Raw genomic sequence first — 20779 nt, forward strand, 5'->3', positions numbered from 1 at the left:
CACTGTCCATAGGACTCTCTTCTACATCTAACTGATGGTCATCTGTTGTTTTCCTTTCCTGTTCTTTAATCCATATTTCTGTTATTTCCAAAATAGACTTAAAATGATCATATTTTGGCTGAAACCAATATTCATGGTCAACATGTTGTTCATCTTCATGAAGAATTTCCAAAACTGCCTCATTGGATTTACTAAACTCTTCAAGAAGTGTTTGAAATAATGGTAAATGCTCTTCTTCAATCTGGATCAAACTTCCATCATTTTGCAGTAAGCTTTCAATCTCCTTAGATTTAGCTGTCAACTGTCCAAGTTTGTATCTTCTTATGTTGATCAGTTTATGGAGTTTAGAATCCAGAGCCTTTTCTGTGAGCTTTGGCGCCCTCTTTTGGTCATTTTCAGTCACTACAACGTTTAAGTCTGACTTGTCCGCCATTATGACCTTCTTACGTTTTAAAGATCGTTATTGCGTTGCACTTCAGCTTCAATAAACACACAAAGTCATTCTTCTTTTCAAACAATATGAACACTTTTTGACTTATGTAGTGGCTGCTTATTCGTTTCAGTGTAAAGCCACTATATTGTTCAACAAGCTTCAGTTTTCTTTTGTTGACGTTCATTAGGTTGGCTCTTAGCTGACACATTTCTGTCCCATGATATGCCCTTGTGCATCTCTTAGTGAATTAAAGAAGTACTTACAAAATCCACACAAATTCTGACGAACGACGAACTTTACTTTTCTTTGAGCAGATATTACAAAGGATTCTTTAATCTTGCACAACATTCCAAATTTAACAGTCAAAAAACTGTGTAGAGCTAGTTAAACACACCACATTCAATTTTGTCTGAACTAACGTGACACAGCACTTTTCATATATTTTCAATTATGTCCTTTAGGTGGCGCTTTTCTACAAAAAACATACTAAAATGGAATCTTATTGTTAAAATATCTAAAAAAGCAAAAGACATACACAATAATAAACAATGTTACAAACTGACATTTTTGGCTCTTACAATGACTTTGCAGATGGCAAACTAAATTTATAAGCTGCCTGTCATGTAAAGTAAAAACATTAAGTAATAGAGCAGCTTAATGAAAGCCAGGTATAAAATAAATTAAATAAAGCTTACCGTTATTAAGGAAGAATAATTTATAAATTAACTTTGGAAAAAAGTTTGGCTCTCTCTTCCTCTAGACACCAGGTACTCTCAGCGGGCGACGTGCAGCCACAAGGAAACAACAATGCGTGTTGACGTCACAGAATTACAGAGTTTAATCCCATACAAAGCAACGTATGAATCAACAACAAAACTGCAGAGGAACAGAGATATACATTCCTTACCTGAGACAAGAAAAATAGAGAAAGAAAAAACAAAGAAAAGGCAAAGACGCGTCAAAGACAAGACAAAGACGAACAAAGACAGACAAGGATGCGTCTTTGGAGAGAGCTGATGCAAAAAAGCAAAATAGTGGCAGCTGTCTGAATTGTTACTCCTGTGCACGAACTCTTATACTGAAGGTGTGTCTTTCCTTTTTAATATATTCAATTAAGGCGTACCTCTGGTTGACCAACTGGAAGCTACCTTGGACACTCAGAAAAACTTAGGAACTCCCCCTAATTTACACCAAAGATCAAAGGCCATTTGCTCTCTGGTTCGACAAAAGAGCAAACAGCTGCATCCCGGCCTCCTGGATTCTATGGTCATTTGGGTAAAGAAAAACATAAGATAAGATTTCACAGATACCTGTGGAATCCGGAGTCTCTCCCGTTATCTCTCCTCCAGGCTCAAGTGATACTGCCTTGCAGGAGATGCTAATTTTATGGCCTCCTGTCTTCTGACAACACAGCAGGAGCCCCATTGAGAGATTCCCTTTGATCTGCATTTGGTTCCTGTAGTTTTTGAATACTTACCCATCTGGTTTAGTTTTAAATCCTTAACACAAACCTGTTCAAAATTAAGAAATTTGTTCAAAATAAGAATGTTCAATATACTTTTTACACATGCCGTAAGATTAACTGTATTAAGCACTAAAAATAATCATTTTTCCTCAACAGTCCCCCTTTTGAGGTCTGAGACACACAGACCTCACAAAAAATTGATTAAGCCTACTAATAAAGGAACCAAAAACTATGTAGTATACTAAAAAAAAACTAAAAGAGTAGCCTAATTATATAACAGTCCCCCTTTTTGAACAGAACCTCCCAGCTCCACAACTCCCTCATCAGGAGCACCGCGAAAAAGCATCTGATAGGGAGGCGGAGCAGGTGGGCCACTGCCAGTTCATGTGTCTTAAGCTGAACTCCATCATCCGAACCTGTCAATTGTAATCCTGTGCTATCCAACAATTTAATACTCACCTGTTGAACCACAAATTTTAACCAGTAAAAACTAAGAGTAAAAAATACCTATCATTTTAAAAATATGAAAAATCATAACACTCAATTATCACAATACAACCAAAAACACAGTACAAACAACAGCCCAAAGTATAAAATGCAAAAAAAGACTAAGATATATATATATAAATTACTAAGAAATGCTGCAAACTTAAAAGACAATACTCGCCAGAAAATTACAATTTGTCAAAAAATCATAAACACATAAAAATTAGAAAATACTTTTTTTTTCTTTTTTTTTTTCAATTCAATGTCCTTTGATAGTCCCTCAAACAACAAAATATGAAGTCTTCGTCAGGAAATGATCAAAAATACGCGCAAAAAAGAAACAAAAGTTCTTTTAGAGTTCGCAAAAAACGAAAACACGCAATAAAAAGGATAAGTTAATGTTGATCCTCTTGTAGCCTGATCCTCCGTGTACCCGTCTTCCTCCTCGGTTGTAAACCTCAGGTTTCCACCTGAGCGTCCGTCGCTCACTGAAAATTGGATTATTATGCCAATATAACAGTGAGTTGTAAGGAGAGGGTGAAATCTCCTTTTCTCAATGGAAGGACATCGGAACAGGATTATTGTGCCTGTCCGAGCCTTTTAAGCCTTGAATTTCAGGAATATGAAGTGGTCGTGGCAGGAATCCCTGCTACACTCCCTCCTGGAACTGCAGATCCTCCTTGGTTCCTGAAAGTGCCTGGAGATGCTCCTCGTCCGAAGACTGAAGCTGCAGATCTTCTTGTATGTCTCGGAGCGCGCGTTGTGGCTCCTCGGCTGCTGTGCACTGACTCCAATGGAACCAGGTGTCTCCTTTCCCTTGTAGACGGACAGCATGAGACGTCCTCTCCACGACTCTGTATGGTCCGGTGAAACGAGGTTCAGACCACTTTCTTTTGATGACCTTCAGGCGCACCCAGTCGATTCCTGGAATTGGTGCTGAGCCTGGACGTTCCTGTGTCGTCTGGTATTTTGCAAATTCCGCTGCCAGGATCTGTAACTCATTAAAGAAATCTTTATGAGATAAATGTGCAAGTTCACCTTTCCATCCTGGAATGCGGGTTGCAGGCCCTGGAAACATCCGTCCCGTCTGGAGCTCATATGGAGAGAACCCTGTTGATTGGTTAATAGACATTCGGACAGACATCAAAGCAATAGGCAAAGCATCTACCCAATTTAATTTAGTATGTGCACATATTTTAGCCAATTTTTGTTTAATAGTTTGGTTTAGTCTCTCAACCTTGCCTTGTGATTCGGGATGATATACTGTACCGAATGAATGTTTAAGTCCGAGCAGCTGCTCCACTTTCTGTAGATCTTGATTATTAAAATGAGTGCCGTTGTCTGATCTTACCTTCTCTGGAAATCCATGGGTCGGAATGTAATGATTGATCAGACACTTTATGACAGTTTTGCTGTCCTCTTTTTTTGCTGGCCATGCCTCTGGCCAGCCCGAATATGCATCCACACACATTAATACATACCTGTATCCTCTAACGGGTGTTATCATGTCTGTAAAATCAATAATAATTTCTTTACCAGGTTGTGTAGTCTGAGGGAAATGTCCCACTGGTGGTCTGATAGTTGGTTTTGCATTGTGTTGTCCACAAATTTCACATGTTTTCACATGCTCCTTGACCATGTCCCTCAAAAATGGATGCCACCAGTGCTCTAGGTTTTTTAACATCTGTGCAATACCTACATGTCCGAGTCTGTGAGCTTCCTGAAGAACCTGGATTCTCATATTTGGAGGGAGAATTACTTTACCATTCGGTCCCCGCCAGAGTCCCTCATTGCAGATGGCACCTCTTGCTTTCCAGACAGATCGTTCTTCAGGTGACACGCCTTTCTGATGAAAAATAATTTTCTCCAGGTGATTCTGTTCCATCTGCTCAATTTCAGTACTTACCATCAAAAGAGATGGCAGGTATAGAGCTGCCCTTTTAGCGGCCTCATCCGCGGCCGCATTTCCTGCTGCAACTCTGGTCTTGCTTTGATCATGTCCCTTGCATTTAATCACAGCAACAGATTGAGGCAACAGTAATGCCTCCGCCAATTCTTTCATTTCAGTTTCATGTTTTATGGGCTTTTGTGCTGCAGTTATAAATCCTGCTCTGAGCCACTGAGGAAGTTCCACATGTACAGCACTGGCCACATAGGCTGAATCACTATATAGATTCACCCTCATTCCCTCCGCTAATTTCAGTGCTTCAATCATTGCCATCACTTCTGCTCTCTGTGCCGATTGGGCACCCTGCAGCCTTTCTGCCCTCAAAACGTGAAACTCACTGCCCAAATCTTCCACTATAGCATATGCTGCTCTCAATCCGTCTGTATCATGTTTAAAACAGCAACCATCTGTATAAAAATTTCTCACATCTTCACCCTCTAAAGGAGAAGCTTGTAGGTCAGGTCTTATTTTTTCTTCCTTTTGTACTAACTCCTCACAGTTGTGTGGCTCTCCTTCTTGCATCCTGTCAGCCATATTCACTCCGTTATGTACAAAAGTTATATTAGGTGATTCCAGAATTTTGCTCAATTTTTGTTGTCTCAATGTTGTCAATGTGAAGTGTTGTGAATTCACATATGCTACCACACTGTGTGATGTCATAACCTGCAATGGATGACCCATCACAATGTGTGCTATTTTTTGAATCATTTTTCCTACACCTGCCGCATGTCTTGTACATGTCGGATGTCTTTTCTCCATAGGATCTAGCATTGCGCTGACATATTGGAGAATTTTCCTCTCACCCCCTTTTTTCTGAAACAGAACGGCATTCACCATCAGTTCTGTTACAGAAACATCCAAATAGAATTGTAAAGTATAGTCCGGAATAGCCAACTGCGCTGCAGCAGCCAACTGTTGTTTCAGAGAGATAAAAGCATCTTCTGCCTCCATAGTCCAAGTCAGAGCATGGCTGAGCTTACGAATCCCATGCTCTCTGACTAACGCCCGTAAGGGGTCCGTCAGTTCTGTATAGTTAGGAACATAGTTCCTACTATATCCAGTCAATCCAAGAAAAGACAACATGTCCTTCACCGTACGTGGTTTGGGGTGATTGAGAATCGCAGATTTATGACTGGCAGACATCTGAGTGCCTGTCCCAGTGATAATCCGCCCCAAAAAGGAAACTTGCTTCCTAGCAATTTGCAACTTAGATCTGCTCACTTTAAAACCCCTGTCGGCTAGGTGCGACAACAATCGTCGCGTGCCCTCAATACAAGACTCCAACGTCTGTGCTGCCAGCATGAGGTCATCAACATACTGAATCAGGGTCACACCTTCTGGTAACAAACAGTCCGCTAACTGTTGTTTCAAAACCTGATTAAAAAGCCCTGGGGAGAGAGCAAAACCCTGAGGCAGATGTGTATATCTCAGCTGCTGACCCCTGTAGGTGAAAGAAAACACATCCCTACATTCCTCAGCCAATGGGAGACAAAAGAAAGCGTTAGCAAGGTCCACACAGGAGAACCAAGTCTGAGAGGGATCAAGGTTAGTTAATGCAACATGAGGATTAGGTACTGGCACCGTAGGGGTCAATAAAACAGAATTAATTGCCCTAAGATCATGTGCCATGCGGTATTTACCTGTCCCCTTCTTTTCCACTGGTAAAATAGGAGTGTTCCAGGAGGAGGTGGAAGATTCTAACACACCTGCCTCCAGAAGACCCCCAATAGTTTCTGCAATTCCCTCCTCTGCTGCCCGCCTATGAGGATACTGTGACCTCCAAATCGGAGGGCCCAGTTGTAGATCAAAAGTGACGGGTGTGACATCAACAAGCCCCACATCAGTGGGACCCGTAGCCCATAAACACTCCGGGAGAGAAGTCAACATCGCAGCCGCAGTTGGATGATCAGTCAACTCCCTGCCATGGTGTCTAGTAAGTTGAACATGCTCCAGAACCACAGAGTCCACAGCCGAACACTTTATTTTGTACGTGTTTGTAGAAGGAGAGAAAGAGAGGTCAGGAGCAACAGTAGTCTGCCAGTCTGAAACTGCAAGGGAGCGTTTTACCATGCCCCCCAACTCCATGGCCTGATGGCCAGGATGCAGAGCCAAAAAAATATGTGGAACTGCTTCATCATGCATCTTATACCAGAACAACTGATCCTGAGTCAGATTAACTGCAGCAGCAACACTCTCCGGTGCCACATAAATGTCCTGTGAAAACACAGTCCAGTCACTACCGGCTAAATGCGCCTCAAACTGCTCCTGGAACCATTCAGTCTGGTCTCGGTCATAAAACAAAGTGACATGAGGAAAATCAGGAGTTGGCCCATATGGTGCAAGCGCTTGGATCCAGGGTTTCCAAAGCAGAAAACAGAACAGGATCCCAGCATGGTCAGTCATCTCTGGCTGTAAAAGACCCCAGTATATGTCAGCCAGGTGCTCCTCAGATTGTTGGAGCAAAAATTGTCCATGTGTATATACTTGAGAACAGGCATGGGAAGATCCATCAGGAAAAGTGACAAGTAGTCCATCAGGTCCACACAAAATAGTCGCCCCCAGAGCAATCAACAAGTCTCTCCCTAATGAGTTCACGGGAGATGAGGGGGAACACACAAAAGGATGTCACTCTTTGTCTGCCCACAACTGTGTGCAAAGGTGTGGAGATAGGCAGAGTTTGTTTCACCCCAGAAAAACCAACCACTGATATTGTCCGATCAGAAAGTTTTTGCAAAGGCATGACAACATTAATGGTGGAATATGTTGCTCCTGTATCCACCAAAAATGGCAATGTTTGTCCATCGACTGTCACATCAATCAGGGGATCTGCCAAAGCTCCCTGATTCAGGTTCTTCTCTGGGGTGTGTCAATATTCTCCAGCCTGAAAGTACTGTCCAGGATGTTGCGGAAGTAATGCAGCATTCGGAGGTTGTTGTGGCGTCAGGTCCGGCAACGCACCATCTTGTGCAGGAACCGGTGTATAGTGAGGGCACTGCTGAACCCAGTGACCCTCCTCGCCACAATAAAAACACCTGTCTCTGCGTCTCAAGCCTCGTGCACCCCTTCCTCGCACACCTGACCATGCGGGCGCTCTCCTTCCTCCCCCACGCCACCCTGGAACACCAGACTGCCAGCGTGGAGCTACATACATGTGCGGACCAGGTTGTGCCACTGCAACAGGAGCCTGAGCCGGAACAGGAATTGATTGAGCAGCAGCTGTTAACATAGCTTTAGCCTCCTTCTGTTCCTGTTTTGCAAGATGAAGTTTCTGTCTAGCTTCACCTAATTGAAGCTTCAGTAATTGTTTCTTAAAATCTTCCTGCTCCTTCTCCACCTCTCTCTCCTCATCCTGAGAAATCTGTAAATTATGCAACAAATGCAACTCCCATTTTGCATGGTCACAAGATTTCAACTCTGGGTTTTTCCTCATTAAAGCAGCGACAGAGGGAGGGACACCATTCAAAACAGCTTGGCGGAAATGTTCCCTCATTAATGTGGCACCAGTTGGATGAACCCCAGTTTGTCGTCTCCAGATGTCTAAGGCTTTATCTAAAAATACTTTTGGGTGCTCTTTGGAATCCCAGAAAAATTTAGGAATAATTGAGAGAGACACATGGGGAAACATGTCCCTTAAAGCCGCACCCACAGGAGTCAGAACAGCTGAAAGGGGCGTGTGATCAGGCTGATTTGTAGTTCCAGCAGACAGTTCGACATTACGGTAATTCGTTGTCGTTGTTGAACGACTTAAAATAGCTCTGAAATCCCCCAAAGCTAATGTCAACCCCCCTGTTAGTGAATCCAATGCATGTAACCAAGGAGTAGCACCGTCTGCCAGAGAGGGTAACTTATCAAGAAGGGTCTGTAAATCCCCAAAGGAGAACGGCTTATATCTCTGTCCTTGTTGCGATACTAATAAAGGCATAGCATGATTAGAGGAGCTCTCAGACTGTACTGACGGAGCCTCCAAATGACCCGATAAATTTTTGATGTGTGTGACCAAATTGTTCATATCACGCTGCAGATTCCCTTCCACTTGCAAAAGGCGTTCATGACAAGAATCTCCATTAGAGGGGGCAACCATAAACTGTGGTGTGCTAACATCACAAGGGGAGGGACCATCCTCCCTACTCTGCATGTCAATTGGGTTAAGCCCATCCCGATGCAACCTCGGAGTGGAGGTAAACCTCACAGCGCCTCTCAAATGTGGAGGAGAAGATAATGAGTTTCCCCGAGAAGGCGGGGCTTCCTCTACAAGACGGCCCACCAGGTTCATATCCACGCTCAGTTGTACCTCCCCCTGCTCCTCCTCCTGAGAGGGAGAGGCTAAGGTGGATGCGGGGCTGCTTAGTTGATGTGTAATTTGAGCCATACCTGGGGAAGTCGCAGAAGGAGGCAGGGAAAAACAAAGTTTTTCACGCTGGACCCGATCTGCCATAGGAAGACTATCAGAAACAGAGCGAAAACTTACAAGGGATGCCGGGGATGAAGTCATTGAATCGGGCGACTCCGTCACCGGTGGAGAACCAGAACTCGGAGGAGGCGCTCTCACAAGATCCCATTCTGCCGTGCCCATACGAACATCCAATACTGGATACAACCCCGTGTAAGAGGGATTGGCATCATTATATGGAGGCGGAAGTGGAGCACCAGATGGACTAAGTACCTGTTTAGGCTGTTCAGAGCACACCGCCGGATACTCTACTTGGGCGTGAAATGAGTCCGAAGTCTGTGTAACTGATCCCTTTTTATAAAGGTGATCCGTTCCCTGCCAACCCACCAGAAGTTTAGCCCACAACTGTCTATCCTGTTCTGCGTTCTCCAACTTTTTAATCAGTTTTTTTCTGCCAAACAGACTAGCTTCATCCCTTTCTACTCGCAGCGCATCCCTGTCAGCTAAGGCTTGTTTTAAACAGACATTCAAAATCAAACCCAAAGGCTTTTCAGCACTAAGAAGTTCATCCTGTTTGCGGACCGCATTTTCCAACATATTTTCAATTCATCCGCCTTCACATTAAGTGAATCCAGACCAAGCTGTTGATCATAAATACTAATTAAGTCAGCAATCTGGTCCCGCAGAGTTTTCCACGGACCCAGACCATAGGAATGGCCTATAACATCTTTTTGCAACTCAGTGTCCATAACAACTTCACAATAAAAATGCAGCAAAAATCAACTCAAATCCGCACAGACAGCGCTTTTCAAACACAGCGATCCGCTCAGAGCAATCAGCACACACACACACAGAGCTCTGCAGATTCAAACACCACACTCCACGGCAGCAAGCTCAAAAAATCGCCACAAACAGAGAAATACAGAGAACACAAACACAGTTTCAGACAAATTGTCAAGAAAATCCGAGCTCATCCCACTTCCCCATGCTGGAGATTTTAGTTTAACAGTAATAATAAATAAAGTTATCTTTAAAATGAATCACTCAAGTGACATCAAGGCCCAACAGTAGACTTAAGTGTCAATAAAGTTAGTTTAACAGTAATAATAAATAAAGTTATCTTTAAAATGAATCACTCAAGTGACATCTAGGCCCAACAGTAGACTTAAGTGTCAATAAAATAAATCTGGTTGTGTGTGTTGTTTTGTCTCATGCAAACTTTGCTTTAATTCTACTTTTTTCTATCTAATCATAAGAAATCATAGTCAGACAGAGAGAGTCATTAAACAGGAAAAGCAGGTTTCCTGGAAAAAGAGGAAGTTTCCAGCCTGCAGATTTATAAAAATAGCTGAGACTATTTCTTATTTTAAAGCATGAAAGTTTAAAGAATTAAATCTAAACATTTTGAGTAATTTGATAAGATTCAAAGTAAAATACTTATATTAATATTGGTTTACTTGTAATAATATTTACACGTACATTTGTGGGAACACTTACAAGAAAAACAAGTAACTGTAACTTTGGTATCAAATAATTAGAATCATGGATTATTCTTGGTTTCTTTTCAGAAGAACATCTGTAATAACTCACATTAAGATTATAATAAGTATAATTAATAAGTTATGGTTATAAAATCATAAATGAATGCTAAATCAGAGAAGCTAAAGAAAATAAATGTGATATAAATGTGATTTTGACATTAAACTTGAAATGGTGTAGAGGGTGTAACTGCAATTAAACATCACTGATATGTTGGAGGTAGAGAGTAGGTGAAAGGTGAACGGTTAAGGGAAAAAGAGGAACTAACAGGAGAGCAGAGATGATCAACGCCTTATTTAGGTGAAAGGTTGTGAAGACAGCAGACACAGGAGGTTGAGCAACCCTGAGACATTAGCACAGACATCAGGACATAATGTCTGAAGGACAGTGATGGATGTGAGGTCATCTGTCTAAGCAGACAGCCAATGAAAACGCACCAAAAGGGTGGATAAACCCTATATAAGGTGGGTGCAAAAGAGGAACCTTTCGTTGGATCCTCCGGGCAGCTTCGAGCCAAGATCGAGATGGACAAAGAACTCTGCAGCTGAAGAAGAGCCGGGGCCACGGAGCCGAAGACTGTCCTTCTCATGGAGACCAACCGGTCAGGCCCACAACCTGTGGCTTCACATCGCACTTCTCTCATCAGCTGGGTTCAGACCCCAAAGACAAAGATGAAGATAAAGACAAAGGCAAAGACAAAGAAGAAGAACTGGTGCCTTTTTTCCTGCCAGCACCAAGTCCTGTGTGACCTCACCATCCATGCGGAGAAGAAGCTCATCAGACCTACAGAGATCCCTGCCTTCGCTGATCAACTTCCTCCTCCTGCTGCAGCACCTTCTTCATCATCAGACCTACAGAGATCCCTGCCTTCGCTGATCAACTTCCTCCTCCTGCTGCAGCACCTTCTTCATCATCAGACCTACAGAGATCCCTGCCTTCATCGATCGGCGTCTTCCTCCTGTTGCAGCACCTTCTTCGTCGTCGTGCCAGGTCTGGGGTTCGAAACGTCAAACTCCGTCCGTCTCTCTCAAAGGTTCCCTTTTTTTAGTTTTCAGTGTCAGCAGTAGGGAAAGACAGACTAGATGATTGATTTTACTTATTTGATTATTTCTGCTACTGAATTAAGCTGTACTGACCCTTGCAAAACTGCCTTACTAATAAAATATTTAGCATAAAGAAAATCTAAAAGATGTTGTGGACATTCAGTTAATGAGTCACCTTAAGGTTCTTTGATGGTTGTAAAATAGCTGTGATGTTTGATTCTGGAGAGGAAAAAGTTTAAAATGTTTTTAGGTTGCTGGTAGCCCAAATTTAAAACGTCATCCTTGGGACTCACCCGAGTCACTAAAACCTACCTGGTTCAATAAGAAATGCAAGTTGTAAAATAGAGAACGAGCGACCGTTAACAGGTGTGCTCTGTGAAACTAGTTGGCTGTAGGCTGCTCAGTCTGGCTAATTCACAGGGGGAAGAAGGGTGGGACACCTGGATGTAGGCCGTCAGAAAACCAGGCGAATCGTTTCTCGAAACCAGCTTAAACAGAGTTTACTTCAGTTCTGGGCAGGGTAAATCCCGGCAGATTTAGGAAACTCAATTAACCCGTTAGAAGGAGAGCTGGTAGCACATCTCCCCTCTCAGAAGAGGAAGTAGAGAGTGAGACAGTAGAGACAGAAAGGAGGGGGGGGGTGTTGCGCAACAACAAAATGTAAAAGACAGAGAGGAAAAAAATTAAAATAAAAATCAGGCGCCGGCTACAAGAATGTAAGATGCATCATTTTCCAACTCCACTCTTAGTCCTTTAATTCTACCACAGACAGGTGATTCAACCTACTCTCAGTCCTTTAAGTCTACCACAGACAGGTGATTCAACCTACTCTCAGTCCTTTAATTTCCACGAGTGATACAACTCGGTCCAATTATAAGTCCACTGGAGAGGAGTCAAAATCTCCAGGCTGATTCAAGCCCAAACTACCTGAATACACAAACTTCCAAAATTCTTTTTTAAAGAGGCCCAGGCATTGATCCTCCGGGAAAAGAACATAAATAAGAAACCCAGCTTTAGGACAGAGGCAACGTAAACTCCTACTGCCTGGATCCGCCACGATCCCCTGTAATGTGTATTTATTCAAATCTTTAAACAACAGACTCTTTTAGGAAAAATCTATATACCTCTGCAGCTTCTAAACTCTGTGTGGCTGCACACATCGACAACAATCAAGCCCTGTCCGAGCACACGGCGCTGCAGACAACCAAAAAGTAATTAAATAGTGTCTTACCGCACCGAATCGTCGGGCCGAAACAGATCGATCTGGGACAAACAGCCACCGCCAAGATTCCAGAACCGGCACGAGCCCCCAATTATTAAGGAAGAATAATTTATAAATTAACTTTGGAAAAAAGTTTGGCTCTCTCTTCCTCTAGATCCCAAGTACTCTCAGCAGGCGACGTGCAGCCACAAGGAAACAACAATGCGTGTTGACGTCACAGAATTACAGAGTTTAATCCCATACAAAGCAACGTATGAATCAACAACAAAACTGCAGAGGAACAGAGATATACATTCATTACCTGAGACAAGAAAAATAGAGAAAGAAAAAACAAAGAAAAGGCAAAGACGCGTCAAAGACAAGACAAAGACGAACAAAGACAGACAAGGACGCGTCTTTGGAGAGAGCTGATGCAAAAAAGCAAAATAGTGGCAGCTGTCTGAATTGTTACTCCTGTGCACGAACTCTTATACTGAAGGTGTGTCTTTCCTTTTTAATATATTCAATTAAGGCGTACCTCTGGTTGACCAACTGGAAGCTACCTTGGACACTCAGAAAAACTTAGAAACTCCCCCTAATTTACACCAAAGATCAAAGGCCATTTGCTCTCTGGTTCGACAAAAGAGCAAACAGCTGCATCCCGGCCTCCTGGATTCTATGGTCATTTGGGTAAAGAAAAACATAAGATAAGATTTCACAGATACCTGTGGAATCCGGAGTCTCTCCCGTTATCTCTCCTCCAGGCTCAAGTGATACTGCCTTGCAGGAGATGCTAATTTTATGGCCTCCTGTCTTCTGACAACACAGCAGGAGCCCCATTGAGAGATTCCCTTTGATCTGCATTTGGTTCCTGTAGTTTTTGAATACTTACCCATCTGGTTTAGTTTTAAATCCTTAACACAAACCTGTTCAAAATTAAAAAATTTGTTCAAAATAAGAATGTTCAATATACTTTTTACACATGCCGTAAGATTAACTGTATTAAGCACTAAAAATAATCATTTTTCCTCAACACCGTAATCTTCAATGAAATAAAACACATGAAACAAAACTTTCACATGTAGGACGTATTTATAAGAAATTTGCTGAGTAAGCAGTATGTGACGTAGCATCGATGTGCGATTTACCACAAGGTAGGACGGATTTACGGGTAGCACAGATAAACAGAACACCTGCAACCAGGACGACAGGTAGGCAGCCGACAACAGATAACCAAGACGACAGGCAAACAGACGGCCAAGGACAAACAGCAGCGTCTATCAAAAAGAAATGTCAGAAATGGAATCAGGAAGCATACAAAAGATTAGCATTTCACTTAACACTGAGTTCTAGTGCCTCTATCAAAGGTGAAGGGAAATCATGCAGCTTGTACTGTCAGCCTCACAATACAACAGAAGCTGAGCTAAAGCTAGGCTAACAAACAGAGTGTAGGAAGCTCCTTACCACAAGGAGAATCGATCGGTGATTAGAGCATCGTTAAACACGCCATTCGAGCATGCATTAATATGCGGCTGTGATACAGAAAATGGAAATAAATCACAAGTAAGAAGCTCGGCGCCAGCAAACGCCGAGGTATGAACCGGAAGGAAAACAAAGTGATGCCAACCATGTGAGGGAGGGCCCTTTATATACCAACAGCAGGGTTTCTGATATCAAATGGTCAACGGTTTGGACTCTGCCCTCCAAATACTTCATTACGAACAAACCTTGTGATGTGTGCTTCAAACTTCTCCACCGGTGCTACCCTGCAAAACAAAACCTGCACCAGGATATAGACCTTAGCTGCTCTTTCTGTAATCTGGACATTGAGACAATAGTCCACTTATTCTGGAGATGCCCTTTCGCTGTCTCATTCTGGAAAGACTTTGTTTATTATATTCAATCTCATATTGAACAGTTTTTCACTTTTATACACAGATGTACTTTTTGGTTTCTAAAATGTCTGTCCTGCTAATAAGAATCATTTTTATGTAATTAATCTATTGTTAATTCTAGTTAAAGTTCATATTCATAAATGCAAATTTTCTGGCAAAAAGCCTCAATTTTATCTGTTTTTATCTGAATTACAACACTATGCAGTGTCTATATGGACCTCTACCAATCACAAGGCTGTGGGGACTCTTGAAGCCCTGAAATCCTTTGGTTGTACTATTCCCTGAAGCGCTGTCTTGTGTTTGTTTCTGTTTTGGCTCCTTGTGTTACACTTTCCATTGTTTTTTCCTTGTATCCCCTGGCACTTTGTTTTTCTCGTTTTCCCCTTTTGTATACATTGTATTAACATTTTGATGCAATAAATAAATAAATTAAATATATATATATATATATATATATATATATATATATATATATATATATATATATATATATATACCAACAGCAGGGCTGCAGCCAATTAGAATCAGGCACTTGTGTGGTGCATTCAGAGCCTACAGGGCATACTGCCACAGATGTAGCGCATTGGTCTGTGCGCCGAAGCGCATGAAATGCATCTACGGTGTAATTTCATTTTCATTAAAAAAATAAAACAGTGTTGGATCAGAAGATTAACTCCAAACAGTTCAGGTTTATTATTTTTAAGGTGTATATAAGTACCTTTGCTACCTTTAGCTACGCAAAGGTGAGTCGTGTAACTGTGGAGCTCTTTGGCTCTGATGGAGAACATCGCCAATGGAAGGATTCAGAAGGAGCATTTAATCAGAGATTATATTGATCTGCTGGGAAATTTTGTTGATGGTTTATTAACGTTTAGATTTCCTGGACTGACCATCCTGGAGCTCTGAGCAAAACTTAAAGAAGGAGCCATGCGGTACCGATACCGGTTCAACTGCAGTCATCCTTCAGTCGAGCCATGCCCGCTTTATGAATTCGCCTTTATGGACAGAAAGCATCTCTATTCTGTAAATGTACAAAGGAAAGGTGCGGATGGCTTTATGCATCCGGATTTTTTTGTGTGCCACACTTTTCTCAATTTTTCTTTATGCCAAGTTTTAGTGTGAAAACTCTTTTATACATGATGCCACTGAATCTAAGACTAGCTCACAAACAGACCATAGTTTGTGAGACTGAAGGACTGTGTGTCTAACCAGGTGATCAGCAGTACCACAGGGCCCTGTACTCTCACCATTTCTTTTCACTCTACACTTCAGATGTCCAGCACAAGTCTCACTTCTGTCATCTGCAGAAATATTCAGATGACTCTGCAGTTGTTGGTTGAATCCGAGATGGACAACAGCAGACTGGACTTCTTGAGGAAGCTAAGATCCTTCAAGGTTTGCAGCAAGATGCTGCAGATTTTCTATCAGTCTGTTGTTGAGATCGTCATCTCTTCATCTGTTGGGGCAGCAGCATCAGAACCAGCCAGGGACATAAAAAGGCTCAACAACCTGATTAAGAAGGCTGGTTCTGTTCTGGTTCTGTTCTGGGGACGACTGTGGAACCTCTGGAGAAGATGAGACAAAGACGGATTATTCATAAAAGCAAGAAAATTATGGACAACCCTGACCATCATCTTTATTAGACTGTCTTGGGAAAACAGAGCATCTTCAGTCAGAGGCTTCATCAGATTTACTGTAATACAGACTGCTACAGGAAATCTTTCATGCCAACAGCCATTACAGTCTATAATAACTGAAGAATTAATGAGTTACAAAAACATTTAATGTCCCTTTGGGATTAATAAAGTAGTTTTGAATTTGAATTGAGATGAATTTGAATCAACATTCAAATGTTTAAAACCTTTTAGCAGGTTTTAAACATATTTTTCACTGTTGATGTAATATTCTAATCCTAATGCCATGAGTTTATTTGTGAGCTGAATTACTGAAGTACATTAACTTTTCATTCATACTCTCACTGATTAAATATGAGTGTAGTGGCAAGCACCAGAGGACTCCTGAAGCTTCAATCAGAAGCTAACTTCATCTGTCGCTTTGCTCAAGCTATGAAAAATCTGACGATGAACCTCTGAGTCCATGAGAGCCTTGAACTAAAATACATGTTCTGTCTGAGCGTCCACACAAAAAACAATCAGGAGTTATAAAATTATTTTCTAATAAAATTGCTGATCTTCAGTTCACTGGCATCTTTGTTGAAGCCAACTTAAGTGTGATGGTAACCAACCAATAGGCAGAAGTTGTGTTAAGACACCGCCTTCAAAAATAGAAGAAGAAAAACTAAAAAAGAGGACACGAGGAAATAAAAAAAGAACAAACACATGTATAATGAAAAGACAAAACAAAATATATACATGTCTTGATGAAAACGCATGTGTATGGAAAAACAAAATATGTATATTTCTGCTTTCATTTATAATTGGTCCTCCACCGTACCTTCACCAATAGTCAGGGCAGAGGACACCAACTCCCCTCTGTGTCCACGTTGCAAATAAATCACACATTTGTAAAGCTGAATAATGCTACCCAGTCGCCATAGCAACACTTGCAATAACTCCTGAATGGCCACCAAGTGGGCGGGGGGCAGAAAGAGGTGTGGAGGAAGTGAGCGCTGTGCTTTTATATCTGTTGAATATAGAATAGAATAGAATAGAAGTACTTTATTCATCCCAGCAGGGAAATTACTTCGCAGTTACAGGATAGAGACAAGACAATAACAACTACCACTGAGTAGTAGTTGTAGATAAAATAAAAAATAAAATATAAAATGCTATAAATTGTAAAAATATAAAATGCTGTTAATATAAAAAGCAACTTAAGAGCAGTCCTTGCAAAGATTAAAAAAATGCAGATATGTATATGTAAATATATGTACAGCAGTGTGCCACAGTGCAGTTGTGCAAAATTGGACTGATTAGTGCAGAACAATGATTTAGCTTTTATTGTACAGTGAGATGGCATGTGGCAGGAAGGATTTCCTGTATCTGTCCCTACGACAGCGGAGCTGGAGCAGTCTATGTGAGAAGGTGCTCCGCTGTCTGTCCACTATGTGGTGGAGAGGGTTCTGTTTATTGTCCATAATAGACAGAACCTTCTTCAGTGTCCTCCTCTCCACCACAGTTTCCAGGGACTCCAGCCTTAGTCCCAGTACAGAGCCAGCTTTCCTGATGATTTTGTCCAGTCTACTAGAGTCGCTGGCTCTGATGCTGCTTCCCCAACACACAGCAGCAAAGAAGATGGCACCGGCAACAACACTGTGATAAAAGGTCTCCAACATCTTGCTGCACACATTGAAGGATCTCAGCTTCCTTAAAAAATAGAGTCTGCTCATCCCCTTCTTGCACACAGCGTCAGTGTTAGATGCCCAGTCCAGTCTGTTGCCGATTACAAATCCCAGGTATTTGTAATCCTCCACCTCCTCCACCACTTCCCCTTTGATCTTCAGTGGCCGTGAAGATGTCTTCTTCCTTCTGAAGTCAATCACCATCTCCTTGGTCTTACTAATGTTGAGCCTCAGGTGATTCTGCTCAGACCACTCCACAAAGCTGTCCACCAGTGTCCTGTACTCCCCCTCCCCTCCATCCCCTATACACCCGACAACTGCTGAGTCATCAGAAAACTTCTGTAGGTGACATGACTCAGAGTTGTACTGGAAATCAGTGCCCAGACAGACAAACTGTAGCCTGCCTGTCAAGTAGTCAGTAACCCAGGAGATCACTGAGTCGTCGACACCCATCCTCCGCAGCTTCTCACCCAGTAGCAGAGGCTGGATGGTGTTGAAGGCACTGGAGAAATCAAAGAATGTGTCTCTTAACCTGGCCTGTAGTCACCGTTAGCTGGGGGTAGGTGTTGTTGTCTGCAGTGGAGATGGGGGAGGAGGGGGAATGGGGGGCTGAAGGAGAGGTGGTGTGCAGGAGAATGCCGGTAGGTGGTTTGAACAACTTGGGGCAGTGTGGATGTGTGGGGGGATGGTGGTGGTAGGGGAGTAGCAGGAGGTGAGCTAAACCTGTTGAAAAACTGGTTAAACTGGTTTGCTCTATCCAGGCTCCCAGATGTCTGTGTGTCCTTCCCCTTCAACCCAGCGATTTGCTTCAATCCTTTCCACACATCTTTCACACTGTTCTGCTCGAGTTTGGACTCAAGCTTCCTCCTATAGTTGTCCTTGCATGTCCTCAGTGCCTCTCTGAGTTCACGCTGGACTCTCCTCTGCTCCTCCTTATCTCCAGACCTGAAAGCCGTCTTCTTTTTGTTTAGAAGTGCCTTCAGGTCACTGGTAATCCAGGGTTTGTTGTTGGAGAAGCAGCGCACGGTCCGGGCTGGCATGACAGTGTCCTCACAGAATCTGATGTAGTCCGTGATGCAGTCAGACATGTTGTCGATGTCCTCCCCATGAGGCCCACAGAGCACATCCCAGTCTGTCGACCCAAAGCAGTCCTGCAGTGCCTCAGCTGCCTCCTGTGTCCACCTCCTCACCGTCCTGATGCGCACAGGCTGCCTACTCACTCGAGGGACATACTTGGGAGTCATCCTTACCAAGATGTGGTCCGACCTGCCAAGGGGGGGCAGGGCTGTGGCGCTGTATGCATCTTTGGCATTAGCATACAGGAGATCCAGCATTTTGTTTTCCCTGGTGGGACAGTCAACATACTGCTGGAAGTTGTGTAGAGTTTTGTCCAATAAGGCATGGTTAAAGTCACCTGTGATGACCATGAAGGCGTCCGGGTGTTGAGTCTGGAGTTTGGCTGCGATAGAGCTGATGACGTCACAGGCCACCACTGCATCAGCTGATGGGGGAATGTAAACAGCGATCAAAATGGTGGACGTAAACTCCCTCGGTAAATAATACGGCCGCATTCCCACAGCCAGAAGTTCAATGTCCGGGCTACAAATCTGTTCCTTCACGTTAACATGACCGGGATTACACCACCTCTCACTCACATAAAGTGCAATCCCGCCGCCCTTCTTCTTCTTGGAAAAGTCCCTGTCCCCCCGCACCAAGGAAAATCCAGGGACCTCCACACTGTAGTCCGGAATAAGCGAGTGTAGCCAGGTTTCCGTGAAGCAGAAGATACTGCATTCCCTGTACTCCTTCTGGGTCCTCACCAGCGCCGTGAGTTCGTCCGCCTTATTCCCCAAAGACCTCACGTTCCCCACAATAATCGCCGGTACCGCTGGTTTGTGCCGTCTCCTCTTCTCCCTCCATTTAACTCCAGACCTGCAGCCCCGGCGTCTCCTCCGTAACTCCTCTGGGACCACAGGCCTGTCTCCGGGCAGCAGCAGAGGCTTACACAGCGCAATCGGCTGTTCACGCGCGTAAACAATGCCGCTACTCCGTTCGGCGAGGTTCTCCGTAACAAAGAGTAGAAAAAGTAGCAGAAAAACGCGGAGAACAGCGACAGAACCACATCCAGCCATTGTGGAAAGCTTAACTGATGGTCTATGGGTTCTTTAAGCACGGATCCTTAATCGGTTACAGCAAATATACACAGATTAACACACACAACGGGAGCTGCGTCTGCAAGCAGCCAGCTGTGCCGGCGCCAAAAAAAGAATTGAAGTTCTACTAAGAATCGTTTGACCACAGAGGCCTGTAGTGAGTCAGTTTAAGGCTAATTTAAAAATTTGCACAAAAATATCAGAATTCACACAGAAACATATAGATAGAACTCTAAATAACTGAATAAATGGCCCTTACTACATATTTTAGCCTAGTTTAGTTTAGATAAGTTTTATTTTTTTACTGATTACTATAAGAAAAAACTGGTGGAGCTCAGCATTTTTTGGTTTCATTTATGCCACAGCTAAATGTTAAACAGCACCTGGCAGGTGGCATATTTTGTGATTTATTTGTCTCAGAGAGACAAGGGGGTTTAAGGCTAACAAAGACAGGCGTAAAGTGGAGAGAAGGCTTGTGGAGGGACATGGAGCGGAGGACTGGGGGTAGAGAGGAAACGGTATAAAAAAGACATTAACAATGTTGGCAGCTGTTCATGTGAACAAAGAGAATGTACCAGCTTCTGCTCTGTGTTTTTGTGTCCATCTATCAACATCTCTTATCTTATTGACAAGGAATGTTGTCTCCAGAAAGCTGGGCCTGGGTCCAAAGCTAACCTTATGTGTCTGAGAGGAGCAAAGTCATTGATATGGAGGGATTATCTCTTATTATGGTCATGTCTCACTTTGCATCCATCCTACATCAATAACAGGAGTTTCTTCTGCCAAGCACTTGTACACAGGAGTATCACACTTGCTTCACTGGCCAAGCTGGTGTTTTTTTGTTGTTTTTTTTTTTACTTTGCACTGCTTAAAAGTCAATTTCCCATGTTGAAGAAACTTTCAGACAGGCCTTAACAGCTTGTAA

At 42.9% G+C, this 20779-nt stretch overlaps 1 protein-coding gene and 2 long non-coding RNA genes across 7 annotated transcripts in view; 2 read left to right on the forward strand and 1 right to left on the reverse strand.

Moving 5' to 3' along the window:
• Nucleotides 1–20779, forward strand: part of grik2 (glutamate receptor, ionotropic, kainate 2) — a 445844-nt gene that overhangs the window by 306720 nt on the left and 118345 nt on the right. The window lies entirely within an intron of this gene.
• On the reverse strand, nt 1033–13699 carry LOC116717053 (uncharacterized). Its single transcript, XR_004338680.1, has 3 exons — nt 13540–13699; nt 12130–12132; nt 1033–1123 (listed from the first exon to the last, which is right to left on the reverse strand). It is a non-coding gene; the product is annotated as an uncharacterized LOC116717053 (long non-coding RNA).
• LOC116717054 (uncharacterized) lies at nt 3176–15746 on the forward strand. Its single transcript, XR_004338681.1, has 3 exons — nt 3176–3187; nt 6357–6361; nt 15595–15746. It is a non-coding gene; the product is annotated as an uncharacterized LOC116717054 (long non-coding RNA).

This window comes from Xiphophorus hellerii, chromosome 3 (assembly GCF_003331165.1).
Source record: "Xiphophorus hellerii strain 12219 chromosome 3, Xiphophorus_hellerii-4.1, whole genome shotgun sequence".
NCBI lineage: Eukaryota > Metazoa > Chordata > Actinopteri > Cyprinodontiformes > Poeciliidae > Xiphophorus > Xiphophorus hellerii.